The sequence below is a fragment of the Hyaena hyaena genome, unplaced genomic scaffold, assembly GCF_003009895.1.
Source record: "Hyaena hyaena isolate Hyena2069 unplaced genomic scaffold, ASM300989v1 scaffold_155, whole genome shotgun sequence".
NCBI lineage: Eukaryota > Metazoa > Chordata > Mammalia > Carnivora > Hyaenidae > Hyaena > Hyaena hyaena.
In genome coordinates, this window is record NW_024080787.1 from 327,392 (window position 1) to 342,848 (window position 15,457).

The window sequence follows — 15,457 nt, forward strand, 5'->3', positions numbered from 1 at the left end:
GAGCTACCACATACCTAGAGTGGTTTCTTATGTTTTATTTTACCAAAATCAAATCACTTCTTTAACACTTCATAATTTTAATTTTGCCTAGGCAATAAATGGCTATACTAAGGTCAGCATCCATTCATCCATTTATTCATCCATTCATACTTTCAAAACACATTTATTGATCCCTAAAATGGCAGCCAGGCCCTGAAGCTCCTAAAATGAATATAATCTGGTACCTTCTCTCAGCAAGTTCACACTTAATTGCTGGGAATGATTTAGGTACAACACTACATAACATACATAAATCAGATCCACTAGAATGTAAGTCTAAGAATTCCTATTAATCCTCAATTCATTAGAGTATTCAGCACCAGCTATAGTTGCTCTTTCTATGCAATCTCTCTACCTTTTATAAAACTGTTCTCAACTGGTTCACTTGCTCCCTTCCTGAAAATCTTGTTAGTGTCTTTCTCTCTTCTTCCATTCATTCAAGTGATTCTTTCTTAAGGTAAAACCTTGTTTGTTTTTCTTTTCTATCTACCTTTCCTTGGAGATATGATCCACTTCTACTACCTCCACAGCAACTTGTGAGTAGCATAAAGATGAGTAACACATGATATGGGACTTTGCCCTTGAGCTATACTTGAAGGACAAACTGGACTTGGGGTGTGGGGTTTGAGGTGTGTGTGCATACATGGACAGATGTACAAGGCATCAATTTCCACCAAGTAGCTCCATCTTTCCTTTCTTGAAGATATCAATTAGTTAACTTATCTCAAAATGAGCAAAAATTACTTTTCCTATCCATACTTGATATATATGCACGAAATAATCCTGTCAACTCCACACATTATTCCCAGCAGTTGCTGCCTATGCCTGCACATCACAATCTTTATTTTAACCAAAGAGCCACTGTCAGCTCTAAATCTGTGGCTTCACAGAAACTATTGATTTATGGCGATGACCCCTCTTGCCTGTGCACATCTCAAATCCACAGAGTGAGGGGAGGCCCGGAAATATTTATTCAGACAGATAAAATCCTCCCTATTTAACAGAACTGACTTCCATGACCAGTGGGCACATTTTGTTACCTAGGGACATTTCCACAGGATTACACAGCAAGGCTTTGGCTGTGACTGTAAGTCACTGCCACTAAATTGTCAAAATAAAGAACAATAAAAATCAACCCTCAGAGAACTTGGATGTAACTAAAGCTTTTTCTTAAAAAAAATAATTCTTTGCAGATGCCACCACGCCAGAACTGCTGGCACGGCCCAGCCATGCTCAACTCCACGGTGCTCTTTGACATAGCTGTGGATGGTGAACACTTAGGCCACATCTCCTTAGAGCTGTTTGCAGACAAAATTCCTAAAAGAGCAGAGAACTTTTGTGTTTTGAGCACCGGGGACAAAGGATGTGCTTACATAGGTCCCTGCTTTCACAGAATTGTTCTGGGACTGATGTGGTAGGGTGGTGACTTCACATGCCATAATGGCTCTGGCAGCAAGTACATCTATGGGGAGAAATTTGAGGATGAGAATTCCATCTTGAAGCACACAGGTCCTGGCATCCTGTCCATGGAAGATACTGGACCCAACACAAACATTTCCCAGTGCTTCATCTGTACTTCCACAACTGAGTGGTTGAAGGGCAAGCATGTGGTGTTTGGCAAGGTAAAGGAGGGCATGAACACTGTAGAAGCCATGGAGTGCTTTGGGTCCAGAATGGCAAGACCAGCAAGATCACCACTGCTGAGTGTGGACAAATCTAATAAATTTGACTTCTGTTTTATCTTAACTACCAGATCATTCCTTCTGTAGCTTGGGAGAGCACCCTCCACCCCCTTCTGATTGAAATCTCCTATACTCTTTGTGCTCCTTTTGCAGTTCCATGGGTTCCATGTTTCCTAACTCCCTTCCAAGTTTAGCTGGATTGAAGAGTTAAATTTATGATAATGAAATAAAAGCTAAACAATAACAGCATACTAATAATTCTTTATTTTTAATTAGAAAAAGATTCCAATAGAGATACGAAGAATACTATCTAACAACATATTATTAATTTTGTCATATTTTGTATAGTATAAAATGGAATATAGTACTAGATATATTTCATGTTGTAACACATAATTATATTAATAATATAACCTATCGGGGCGCCTGGGTGGCTTAGTCAGTTAAGCGTCCGACTTTCGCTTAGGTCATGATCTCGCGGTTCGTGGATTCGAGCCCCGCGTCGGGCTCTGTGCTGACTGCCAGCTCAGAGCCTGGAGCCTGTTTCAGTCTGTGACTCCCTCTCTCTCTGACCCTCCCTTGCTCACACTGTCTCTCTCTCTCTCCTAGAAATAAATAAAACATTAAAAAAAATAATATAACCTACCTAAATATACTCTTTATCAGTCTATTTTAAATATATTACATAATTATATTACTACTCATAATTTTGAGTGTATATGTATGTATTCTATATACATTGTAGGTTAAAAAAGTATATATACGTATATGTGCATATAACATATAACTATAAATTTCTGTGACAAGGGGAACATAAAAATTTGATTTCTTCTTCTCTTTTCAAAGGGCTAAAAAATTGAGAAAGTAAAAAGATCACTCATAGAACCTCAAAATTCTTCAAGTGTTCTTATTTATCATAGTCCCATTAATGGATACAACACTGGGACAATGACGATCATTTAATCAACAATTACCATATACCAGACAATCTTCCAACCATTGTGCAGGTAGCATCTCCTTCAATCAGGGCAAAGCCAATAAAAAATGGGTTTAAAAATCCACTTTAAAATTTATTAATCCATTAAAATTGATTTTAAAATCCACTGTTGATATTGTTTCCATTTTGGAGATAGTATTACTAAGTTGCAGAGAACTGAAGAAACTAACCCAAGGTCTCAGTCATGTCAGCCTAGATCTGTCTACCCCCAGATTCTGGGCTCTTATCCACTGCTCTGATTGTCTCATTGATATTAACTGTAGAGTTTGTCTTTTACATAAAAATGGCTCCTCTCCTTTCAACACTGTTACCATTTTAATCACCGGTCTGTCAACTTAAAATAAGATTTTCAAAGGAACCGAATTGATTGAATATGTTCTACCTCTTCCAAACACTGCAATAGCTTGGCTGTAACATGAACACCACTGACCCAACAAGAAGTGGTAAGTAATAAGGTGATTTCTAAAGCATAATCAATGGTACCTAGCAGAAATGGCATGAATATTCTTCGTTGCCTCCTTACTTCTCTGGTTCAGTTGACGGATACTCTGAAATGACTGGAAAGTGGAAATGACTGGAAAAGGAGAAAGAAAATCTTTTGAAGTCCAAAAGACACACCCTTCCCCATTCATTTAAGGTTTGATAGAATTCTGAAGGACATTAAGCTGAAAGCTTCTCTCCATCAAAAATGGCCAATGGGTTGAGATAGAAGAATCATCTTGGCAGAATATGGGATCTAATGTAGCTGATAATCATAGTAGCATTGAAATCCAAGTTGAATAAGGACCATTTCAGCCACATAACTATTGCCTTATTAGCAATCCTCAAAAATTAATAAACTGTTCATTTTGCTTCTAATCTGCAGATGATCTTATAGGTGGCTAGATTAATTATGCATTGCCTAGCAAGTTTTAGAGAATTCAATATTGTAAGTGCTCATAATATTAAGCACCTCTTCTTCATATCAATTATGTCAAAATTTACATTTCCAATATGATCATTTGATTAATGTCTGTAGGCCTTATGAGCCAATATTTGTAAGTAATAACAACTGCTTGTTGAACACTTACTATGTGCTGGACATTTTATCAGTAGTAGCTCCTTTAATCCTTACAATTGCTCTATGAAGTATCTATCTGCCCCCATTTTATAGATAAGACAATTTAAGTGTATAGTTGTTTGGTTTTTTTTTCAATGTTTTTAAAAAATGTTTATTTATGAGAGAGAGAAAGAGAGGGAAGGAGGGAGAGAGAATGAGCAGGGGAAGGAGGGCAGGAAGAGAGGGAGAGAGAGAATCCTAAGATTCTGTGCTCTCAGCAAAGAACCCAACCTGAGGCTCAAACCCATGAACTGTGAGACCATGACCTCAGCCAAAATCAAGAATTGGATGCTTAACTGACTGAGCCACCCAGGTGCTCCTAAGTGTAGGGTTGTTAAATACACAGTCTGAAACCCCACAGAGAATAATTCCACAGAGAGCCCCAGATTGGACCAGAGGCAATCAAGTTCCAAGCATGAAGGTAAGAGCCATGTATATTTTATCAACACATATTCCCAGAACATACTTGGTACTCTATAAAATTTGATAAGTTAATGAAAAGCTGTTTTTTACTGGTTTGGATCAGATCAACACTGACATGCAAAAAGGACCTTTGCTTTGTGTTAATCCTAGAGAGAGATGAACTTGTCCTCCTATAACTCAGAACTCAGAGCAATTATCATGTAAAATGAGGCCAGGTGAGGCCATCCCCATGTGTCCCCCAACAGAAACAACCTTCCCCAACTTCTCTTACATCAGTGGGATGTCCTCCTGTGGTCCTGCAATGCCCACATTCTTATCACCATAATAAAACACAGCTAAACCCAAATGCTAATAGAGTTGCCCAAGTGCTTACTTCCTCAATTAGTCTTGTCTGGGAAAAATTTACCAGAATTATATCCCTATGTGGTACCAGGCACTGTGCTCTCAATCATGGAAGTTATTAAAAGGAAACTACAAAATGGTACCTTGTTTCCAAAGAAAGAAATGGATTCTTAAGAACTAAAATTAGAAGTCAAGCATTCTAGAATTCTATCATTATAAGAAAGATCTAAGTTTCAATGAGAACATAGAGGAAGAGGAAATTGGTTTGGGCTACTGCTAGAAAAAAAATCATGAAGAAATAGTCAGAGATGGGTTGGGTGGGGGATTACCAAGGAAGAGGGGATACAGGCAGGAAAAAGAGAAGTTTTAGGGTGGAAGCACATGAGAAAAATATTTTAGGATGAGTCACTTATTATATTCTAAACTTTTAAGGTGGTATTGAAATTGTCACCTCTTTTAGGCAATAGAAGATCTACTATAAAAGTAGATACTGCCAAGAAAAACAGATATAAACTGGCAAGCAGAGCAAAGAAAGGGGCAGAACCTGGATAACTGCAAAAGAGTGCATGAGAGGGTCCCTTCCCTTGGCTTTGTTTATTTGTTTTATTTTCTGATTTATCCCAAACCCCTTACTTTGGGGAACCATCTTTATCTTACTGTATATTTATTACATAGTTTAGGTGGAGCTCTACAGCTCACCCACCATCACCTTCATCTTTGTGGATGAGACTCAAGACCAATCAATCACAAGTCTTATAGTCTTATAGTCCACGAATTTGCTCAGTAGCAGTCACATGACTCAAATTGGCCAATCAGAGCCTTTCCTAGGTTTATTGTGGTATCCCCCAAAAGGTGCTAGCTTCTCAGAGAATGCATATAGTAGAAGCTCAATGAACCCTGACACAAGATGGAAAGCAGATCTAAGAAGAAATTAGAGCCCTTGTGACATCATTAAATCTTGAGACTCAACCACACCTAAAAGCTACCTTTCGTGCTTCCCAGTTCCATAACCCACACTTTCCTAAGTTTTCTTAAATGTATTTGATGTGTGTGTGTGTGTGTGTGTGTGAGTGTGTGTGTGTGTTTATTATTTTTTTTTCATGTAGAACTGGAGGAATCCTGATGAAATCAGTGCCTAAATATCCTGTAACATAATGCATTCTAATTCTGAGCTGGTTGTAGCTTCCACTCTCATAACAAAACCTAGTAAGCAGGAAGAGATGTTATACACTTGCCCAGTTTGTTTGATATTAAGAACCCCTTTGGAATCCTCATCTCTGTTCTTTTAAGCACCACATTATTTTCTAAACTGCCAGAATGATTCAGATAATCTCAGACACCAAAGCTTTCTTGGCAGGTACTGCCATCTATTAAAAACAAACAAAAACCCCCAAAACCGAAAACCAAAACGAAAACCAAAACAAACTAAAAAAAAAAATCAACTCCAAAAAATAAGAAACAGCTATGAAACTGAAGAGGATTATAAAGTATTCCAAGACCCAAAACTAACAGTGTTCAAGGCACGGAAGTAAATTTATATATTAAACTAGATTAAATTTAAAGCACCCTTCACTGTGTAAAATATGTATATCTTTTATAGAATGTTAATAGTAGATCCTGGGGCTTCCACACCAATGAATAGTCTGATTGAGCTTATTAATAAGCTAATAGATAATAAAACCTATGATTAAAGACATCATCCTGTCTCTATACATTGTGGTAGCTCTCCTCTTTATTTCCCAGATAAGGGTCCACCACAGCCTGACATACAAAAAATAGGCTGGGGTTTAATCAGCATCCTAACAGTGAGAAACCCTGTGAATTAAATACCATTCCCTTCCAGAGTTCAAAGAAGTCACATTTTAAGGCCAAGGTTTAGATGCAAATATGAGAGATGTGATCCTGAAGAAAAAAAAATCAAACATGACCAGGAAGGACCCCTGCTTCCTGCCTGAAAAAAATGTGTCCCAGAGAAGGTTTTCTCTGATCTCTGCTTTAGAAAGATCAGTCGTCGTATTTGAAACCTCGAAAAGCTGTCACATTTATTATATTTCTGGAAGCCTGTAAATGATGAATGTTTCTTCCATCTCCCCTCCTTCAGGTGAAGGAAAAAAAAAAAAAACCAAAACGGTGTTATTTTTCCTGACTTCCAGGAAGATGTCAAGAGTGACTATCTGGGGGAAAAAAAGGAAAAAAATAACCACAGTTTTTCTGCTATTATCAGCAATTAAAGAAACTTTATCTAATTACTATGGAAGATGGCACCGTTCGACAATCATCTCTGACAAACTGATCATTATCAGTAATTTATAACTAGTTTCTTAGTTAATAGTCCTCAGGAAGGAGAGCAAAAACCATTTGTATAGAAAAATAAGTAGTCATTAACAACAGTGGAATTTGTTGGGAATGTGATTATAAATCACCAACCAGGGCTGGTAATGATTCCTAGGAAGAGAAGAGAATGAAAACAATGTAGACACTACATCCAACTTTAGGGAACTATTCAGAGGAAAGAAGACTTCATAATGAACTCCCCCCCCCCAATTAAAATGAAGAATGTCTTGTCTCCCCTTAAAAGAGTATCAGACACTTTACTCTAAATGCGGGAGAGTAAGGCAAGGGAGGAATATATCTTTGCTTTTGCATGCAGGGATAGTTATAAAACACACACTCAGGCATTTTCAAGTTTTGCCTCTCCTAACCAAGCTCACTTTGCATAAAGAAAATGCACCCTGCTTCGGTTTTTTCCAAAACTAACTGGATCTATGTGACCAAGTTTTGATTTTAAGGGGCTTGGAAATTGGTCCATCTATCTGGTCCAAAAGCCAAGCATAGACTTGTAAATCCTGATCTGTATTTGAGCTTCACACTGCCAATTACAAACTGTGAAGCCTTGGGGTAAGTTTCAGAGACTATAGCCCCATTTGTGAAAAACAAATAAGATATGTACCTGCTGTGGGTATGGAACCCTAAGGGTATGAATTGAATTGTGTCCCCCTTCACCCAAACTGCAATGTTAAACCTCTATTTCCTGGCACCTGCAAATGTGAGCTAACTTATAAAGAGAGTCTTTGCAGATGTAATCAAGTTAAGAGATGTCACTGTGGTGGACCCTAATCCAATATGACTGATCACCTTATAGAAAATTTGAACAAAGAGACACACAAACCAAGGGAAAGTGCTGTGAAGGCACACTGGGAGAACATCATGCAATGATGGAAGCAGAGAGGGGAGTGGCACAGTGCAATCCAAGGAATGCCCAAAGACTGCTGACAAACCACCAGAAGGTAGGGAGAGGCAAGGAAGAATTTCCCTACAGGTTTCAGAGGGAGCATGGTCCTGCTGACACCCTGATTTTGGGCTTTCTGACTCAACAATTGTGAGATAATAAATGTCTATAGTTTTAAACTATCCAGTTTATCCAGTATTATCCAGAACTTTGATATGGGAGCCCTAGAAGCTAATACATAGAGTACAGCATCCTGGGACAGACTGGATGAGAAAAGGCCTGGAATGTGCCCAGGACAGTGTTTTCCATGTGATATGCATGCAATGAGAATGCTTGTTCAAGTGCTTCATGAAAAATTACCCATCCCAGACAAATAATTTACAATGAGTATATAGGCCATGATAGAGTGTCTGGAATGCACAATACTGGAGGTGAAAGAGCCCTGGACTTGGCATGAGAACTCTGAGATTCAGATACTGTTATTCCGTTTCCAAGCCTTTACCAGACAGAGTGAGCTTTAGATTCCTCACCTATACATTTGAGTCCCAACTGGATAATATACATCAAAAGCTCTTTTGTAGTTTGTAGTTGGAAACATTCTTCACTCATCAAGCCATTGAGTTGAGTTCTAGGGATACAATGGTGAGTAATTTAATAAGAAACCACCACAACAAATGGGCCATTATAAACTGGAATCAGAGTAATGCAGAAAGAGAATGCAATGAGATCATTGGGGGACAGTTATCAGAGGGGTGTGACAATGCCTCATGGCACAGCCTAAGCTAAAACATGACACAAGAGGGACCTTGCCCAGTGATGGTTACAGGAAGCACCCTCTGGCAGAAAGAACATATCTTTAAGACTGGAAAGGACATGGAGGCCTGTTTAGAGCCCTAGGAATGAAGGTTTGGAGAGAGATGGGCTGGAAAGAAAAGCAAGAGGCCAGATGATAATGGGACTGTAGGCCAAGTTATCCATTTTTATTTTATCAGGGTTTTTTCTTTTTTTTCACAGTTGGGAGTGTAGAAGGGATATGGTGAAGTGACCTGATTTGAATAATAAAATGATCACTCTTTCTATAAAAATTGGATTAGGGGACAATGGAAATAAGAGACCCATTAGGTGGTTAGGAGTCCAGATGTGGGTAGCTCGGATCAAAGTGGTGACAGTGGAGCTAGGAAAAAAAAAAAAAAAAAAAAGACAGATTTTGAGATCTCATTTGGAGAAAAGCCATTATTATTACTTTTATCTCCTAATTTAATTCAACTCAGTCCTATTGGAATGCCTTCTGCCACTTCCCTGACAGATGGTCAGCCCATAAAAAAAAATTCATTACTTTAAACTGAATAACCTATGCTGAGTCACCCTTTTCCACATCCCCTATAAAAAAAATTAACTCAACTAATAATTATAAAAGCAGATATATGCAAACAATGCTACTGGGCAAAGGTAACTGATTCCAAACTGGATGGAGATTAATAATAGGAACATTGACATCAGGGACCCTTTACTGACTAATTCTGTGTGTCTAGCATCATTCGGCATATTATATACATCAGCTCATTCAATTCTCACACAAACCTTAAGAAATTAGTATTATCTCTATTTTAAAAATGAGGAAACTGAGATTTTAAAAGATAAAGAAACTTGTCCAGAGGCACACACTTAGTGTGGGGTTGATATGCAGTAAGTGAAAATGTAGGTATGATCCTCAAATGCACCAAATATCTCATGGGGAACCATTAAGTTAATAAAATGGGCATTTGAAATAGTAGGATTTGAAGCTAAGAAGAAACTATCTGAATACGCACTTATAATTAGTAACAATGAAACAGCTAAACCCAAATGTAAAAATTTCTATGAAATCTTATGAAAGCTAAATTGCAGTACTTCCTAGAATGTCAATTTATATAAACTGCAAAATGCAAGAGAGAAATAGTTCACGTACAAATATTTACTAGGTATTTTAGAGATGGGAAGTGGGGAAAGGCTTCATTTATACCAGTAATGATTTGCTACTATCTAGACATTCTTGATTTGAATGTGCTCAGTGTTCTCAGGTTAACTTCTTGTCACCATATATGTGATTGCCCAGAAGCATCTCTTTTCTCTCAAAGTAGAGCCCATATACCACAATAGGGATGTCACCGTCAAATACAGCCCAGTGCCTTCTGCGCAAGAAGACTGGTGCTTATGTGTGAGATACTCTACTGATGCTAGGGATGCAGAAAAAGACAAAACATTTCCAGCTCTCAAATAGCTCACAGTGCACGATGGCACAAGATGGAACACTCAGCAAGTATATCATACACATAATTTTATGTGCAGAAATGGCAAATGTAAGAAATCACAGACACAGTGCTTTTTATGATCCCTCTCTTTTATACCTTTTAAGCTTAAAAGGAAAGTAGCTGAATTGCTTTGTCTCCCAAATGCCCAAATGGTCTTTACCTACCCCACCCCTTTTTTTAAATGCAGCGTGCCCTGCCTCGATACATCTTCTCCCAGGGAAAGACCCCTGTGACATTTTAGAAAATTTGTCTTACAGAGTATTTAGAAAGAGACTCTAACTTCTTTGGCCATGCTTCAGTGAGATTCGCAGGGAAAAATTTTCACACAATCCTGTGAATTTCCCTCAAAGTGCCTCTCTCTAATCAGGTAAAAATCATTCAGGCCAGAAGGGCATGTAAGTAGAAAACAAAGAAAAACAAAGCAGCAAAGGTCTTCCCTGAGTCACAGTGAGATATAAAAAGTGAAAATCCCAGGGTGTGGGGAGGGAAGGTCAAAGAGAGGGAAGAAATAAGCTTCCAAGTCAGAAGTCACAGTTAAGAAAGAAAATATTTCTTCAGGCAGACCTTGTTCATGCTCATACATGAGGGTGAATATAGTCCAAGGGGTTTCTGCCCTTCCATCTTTTCAAGTCACAGGCAGTAAAGTATCTTAATGACAGGCAGCTGTTAAAAAGCCCAGGGTTCCTGAATTTATAAGCTACAGGCTGTAGGGAAGAGACACTGTACGATGAATTTTAAACATGAAGCCAAGAGGAATGTGTTTCCCCACCTACAAAATTCCAACATGCACAACCTAAGGCACAGGGTACAAATGTGCCACATTTTGAGTATACATTTCATCAGCTGCTAAACATTAAGCTCATTTCAATTTGAAGTGAACAAAACTATTGATCAAAATTGGCTTGGATGTGATCACTGCCAAAGGATAGACTAGGCTGGGGAAGGAGAGCACAGGAAGAGGAATGATAAACAGCAGAGTGTCAGGGAGCAGAGAGATGTCACACTGTGATGACAAACATCCTTTCAAACTGTGACTCAACATTGTGTGGTCTCCATTAATGTATCAAGAGGGAGTCAATGGCAGGTTAATGAAGTTCACAGACAGTCTTGCAAAAGAAGATGATAGCAGCACCCAAGAAGGCAGAACCCTTGTCTAAGACTGTAGTCCCATGCAGGGAAGCTGATCATGCTATTACCCACTGAGACATCTCTCAGCTCTGCCATCATTGGACTCAAAGGAAAGCAAGCAGCAGGGTGCACCTCCACAGCACACCTGTGCTGATCCCTGAGTTTATGCCACCCCACAATCCAGCCCTATGTGAGGTGTTATTTGAGGAAGAGAAAAGAAGCAAATAAGCATCTGCCTTCAGGTCAGGCATAGCTTGTGAACCTCAGGACTTATTCTAAAAAAGATGTAAATCAATATTGCAAATGCTAGTTTCAAGCCTGATGCAAACTTTTCTTAGGTTCATTCATTTAGATGCTCAGGCTAAAAAAAAAAAAAAATTATTTTAAAGTTGTGTTGCTCTCTTCTCACACTTAGTCTAGAGGCAAGTCCTCATCTTTATGTTCAGCACATATCCTGTATCTGTCTACTACTTCTCTGCCTCCAGGTTGCTACCATCATCTCTCCCTTGACTCAAAGCATTAGCCAATTAGTTGGTCTTCTGGCTTGCCTCTTAGACCCATTAAAACAGATTCTCCACATAACTGTCCAAGAGGCCTTTTAAGCATAAATACTATCATACTTAAAACTCTACAGTGTCTCTCTACTGCACTTAGGAAAAAAAACCCAATATCCTTACTCCTTACTAATGCCTTCCATTTACTACACCTATTTTTGGTGCCATGAAATCACCCTGCATTATTGTCATCTTAGTACTTCTCATAGCTGATCATCAACTTACCTGTTTATGGTCTGATCACTTCATTTGGGATGGAAGCTCCATGTGAGATAGGAGCTTTGTATTTTTTGTATTCAAATTCTTTGAATTTTCCCGCAGCAATCATGGCGTATATACTATCTGCACCAAAAGCCTTTGCATGTTCTTTCTCCTGGAGTCAAAGGCGTCTGTCTCCTACAGAAAGCTATGGGAGAGGATTCTTACTTTAATCATATGGGCACTTTACATGACACAGTGAGTATAATACTCGGGATAACATCGTACCTAGGGCAGGGTGGGTGGCAACTCTTCATCCTCCCTTGCTGGTCCCAGCTAAGAAAAGACAATTTTCTTGTGAGGAGGAAATAATCCCTTGATTCTAAGATAGCAATATGGATATCAATGGCTACTATATTGATATGTGCTGAAGAATTGAATGTTAGCAATTAAGAAAAATTCTAGAAGAAGCAGTGAGAAAATTAAAGATAGATGTGAGAAAAGGCAAAGAAATTCAGTCTTCAAAAGTCAGTAAGAATTCTATGTTTAACATTTTGAGAACCCCCCACAAACTCTTCTATGGCAGCTGTACAATTTTGAAATCCCAACAGCAGTGTATGAGGGATTTCTCCACACCCATGACAGCTCCTTCCTTCCTTCCTTCCTTCCTTCCTTCCTTCCTTCCTTCCTTCCTNACCCATGACAGCTCCTTCCTTCCTTCCTTCCTTCCTTCCTTCCTTCCTTCCTTCCTTCCTTCCTTCCCTCCCTCCCTCCTTTTTCTTTCTTTCTTTCTTTCTTTCTTTCTTTCTTTCTTTCTTTCTTTCTTTCTTTCTTTCTTTCTTTCTTTCTTTCTTTCAGTACAGCCATTCTAGGAGGTATAAAATGGTAATTCATTGTGGTTTTGATTTTCATTTTTCTGATGACTAATGATGTTCAGCATCTTTTTGGGGGCTTATTGGAGATGATGGTTGCACAACATTGTGCATGCCCTAAATGCCAGTGAACTGTACACTTTCAAATGGTTACCTTTATACCATGTGAATTTTGCCTTAACAAAAATGGCTAGAAAGCATAAATCTAAACAAAGATAGAATTAATCTGCAGGTGACCTCAAAGTTTCTAGTATCTAAATTTCTCTATATTGACCCATAAGTCATTTTCTCCATCCAGGCAATTATTTTAGATAATGACTTTATTTCATATTCATATGTGTCCCCCATGGATTTCAGCTATCAGTGAGTACTATTTGCTGGACTTCAATGGGGCCACATCACCTTCTCTTGTCAATTGCAAAGCCTTAAGGCATGGCCTCAGGTACTCAATAAATATTTGTTTAAGGGTTTATGTTGATGAAGATGGCAAAACTCTAGAGACTATACTCCAGACAAACTTAGTTTAAGGCAAAAGTCTATGGGCACTACAGGCATTTAAGCATGGTCTCCAAAAGCACAATGCCCAAGTTCAAATTCTGTGTCCACCATGAACTCCACTATCACTAGCAATGCAACTTGATCATGTCACTAAATCTCTCCAAGCTGAATAGCCCCTCAATTATATAAGAGACATAAAAATAAATAGTGGCCACCTATACTGTGGTATTAAATAATGCAATAATGACTCAATTCATATTAGTATATATCAATATCAGTTTTTTTATCCTCTACATGCAACTCTATTGGAGAAGCATCCACATACACGTATGTTTATTCTTGGTTAACATCCTATAAAATCTTGGTATTCATAGTGTGATAAACCAGCAGCAACATCACTTGGAAGCTTGTAAGAAATGAAGAATCTTAAGTTCACCATAGACCTAACTCAAGAGAATATGCATTTTAGGAAGATTCCCAGGTGATTGTCAAATTCATAAAACTGGAAGAACACTAGAATAGAACAGGTGAAGAAAAGATAGCATTGCACCAAATTCTCGGTAGCAGGGCTACTGAGCTGCTATTGCTATACTTCCTACAATAAACATGAGTATACATTTGGCTTCCTCCCTGGAAAAGGCAATGTATGGAGAGAAATTCCCTCAGATTAGCAGAATATTAGAAGAAATAACAATCACTCCCTATAGATAGTTTAGATAAGCCATGCCTCCTCCTCCAAATTATTTCTAATATTCTGGAAATGTTACTTAACTCCCATGAGTAAAATAAGCCACAAGAATGCATTAGTGAACCTGACTGTGGCAGACCAACATTACTAATCTCCTGTATTATCAATCTCCCCTTAATCTTTCCACTTAAGACCAATCTCTACTTGTTGGGTTTGAGACATATACTATAAAAATCTGAAGATATCATACTATAAAAATATGAAGAGACCTCACAAGCCATACTAGCTGAAGAAACACTGCTGTTTGCTGCTAACTATAATTAGACTTCTCACACTGCAAGAACAGAAGGAAATTTTAAAAAAAGAAAGAAAGAAAGAAAAAAACCCCCCATCGCCCTTTTGTGGCAGAGCTCATTTAAAATGCAGTACATCATCAAAGCCACATTACTCTGATGATATAGAATTTATGAGGGATGTCCTACTTCAAATTATGCATTAACTTGAAGTCAACAGGGGAAAACAATAGGGGACAAAAATTAGAATGTGCAAAACATTTGGAGTCAATTGAATGTACTCAGTGCATGCTGGTAAAAACATAAATTGCAAAATGATATCTATTTTTTTCCCTTCCTACAAGATGAGCTGGAAACACTGGAAGACTTTCAAAAGACTCTTGAATATACTGGATACTTACCTTTAATCTAAGGAAGCAAGCACATTTGTAATTTAAGAATTTTCATTGCATTTATACAAAAGAGCTTGTAAATCATCAGGGTATCAAAGTCTACTGAGCATTTGGTTATTAATATCTCACTGAATCTCTGCTATTTGCTGGATACCGGTTCTCCGGTTCTAGTAACATAAAAGCAGAAATCGTGCCTTTGAGTTTAACAAATGGCCCACGGAGAAATAGGAAATCCATGAGTAGCAATAGAGGGGGCAGCTTGGGGGGTGAAAGTTTGAGACAAGTCAAGTCTAAAGAGAGATTACAGGAAAGGGGAAGAAACAGAAAAATAAATAATGAATTCTAAAAATCCATACTGCCACCATCCAGGAAAAAAGGAAAAGAGAGAGAGTTTGATAGTTGGTATGGCATACACAAAATAGGTGGTAAATAATTAAATACAGGTAAGCCAGTTACTTGAGCCACAAAGAAAGATAGAAGAGTCCTTCTGTAAGGGCCTTCCTTTCAGAACCTAGCTTACAGGTCTGTGGCTTGAAGCCAGAGAGATGCATAAGTGTCAGTAGTCTGGTCTTTAAAATAATTAAAACTAATTAAAGTGGATTGATTGATTGACCATTCATTCAATCATTCAAGCAAAATTTATTAAGCATTATGTGCCAGGCCCTTTGCATAGATGGAAGACATATTAATGAATAAACTAGACATGGAAATAACCCTTAAGAGGCTCATAAG

The 15,457-nt window shown here is 38.2% G+C and overlaps 1 pseudogene; it reads left to right on the forward strand.

Moving 5' to 3' along the window:
* Window positions 1–1,268: 1,268 nt before the first annotated feature.
* Window positions 1,269–1,759, forward strand: LOC120236499 (annotated as a pseudogene).
* The last annotated feature ends 13,698 nt before the right edge of the window (window positions 1,760–15,457 follow it).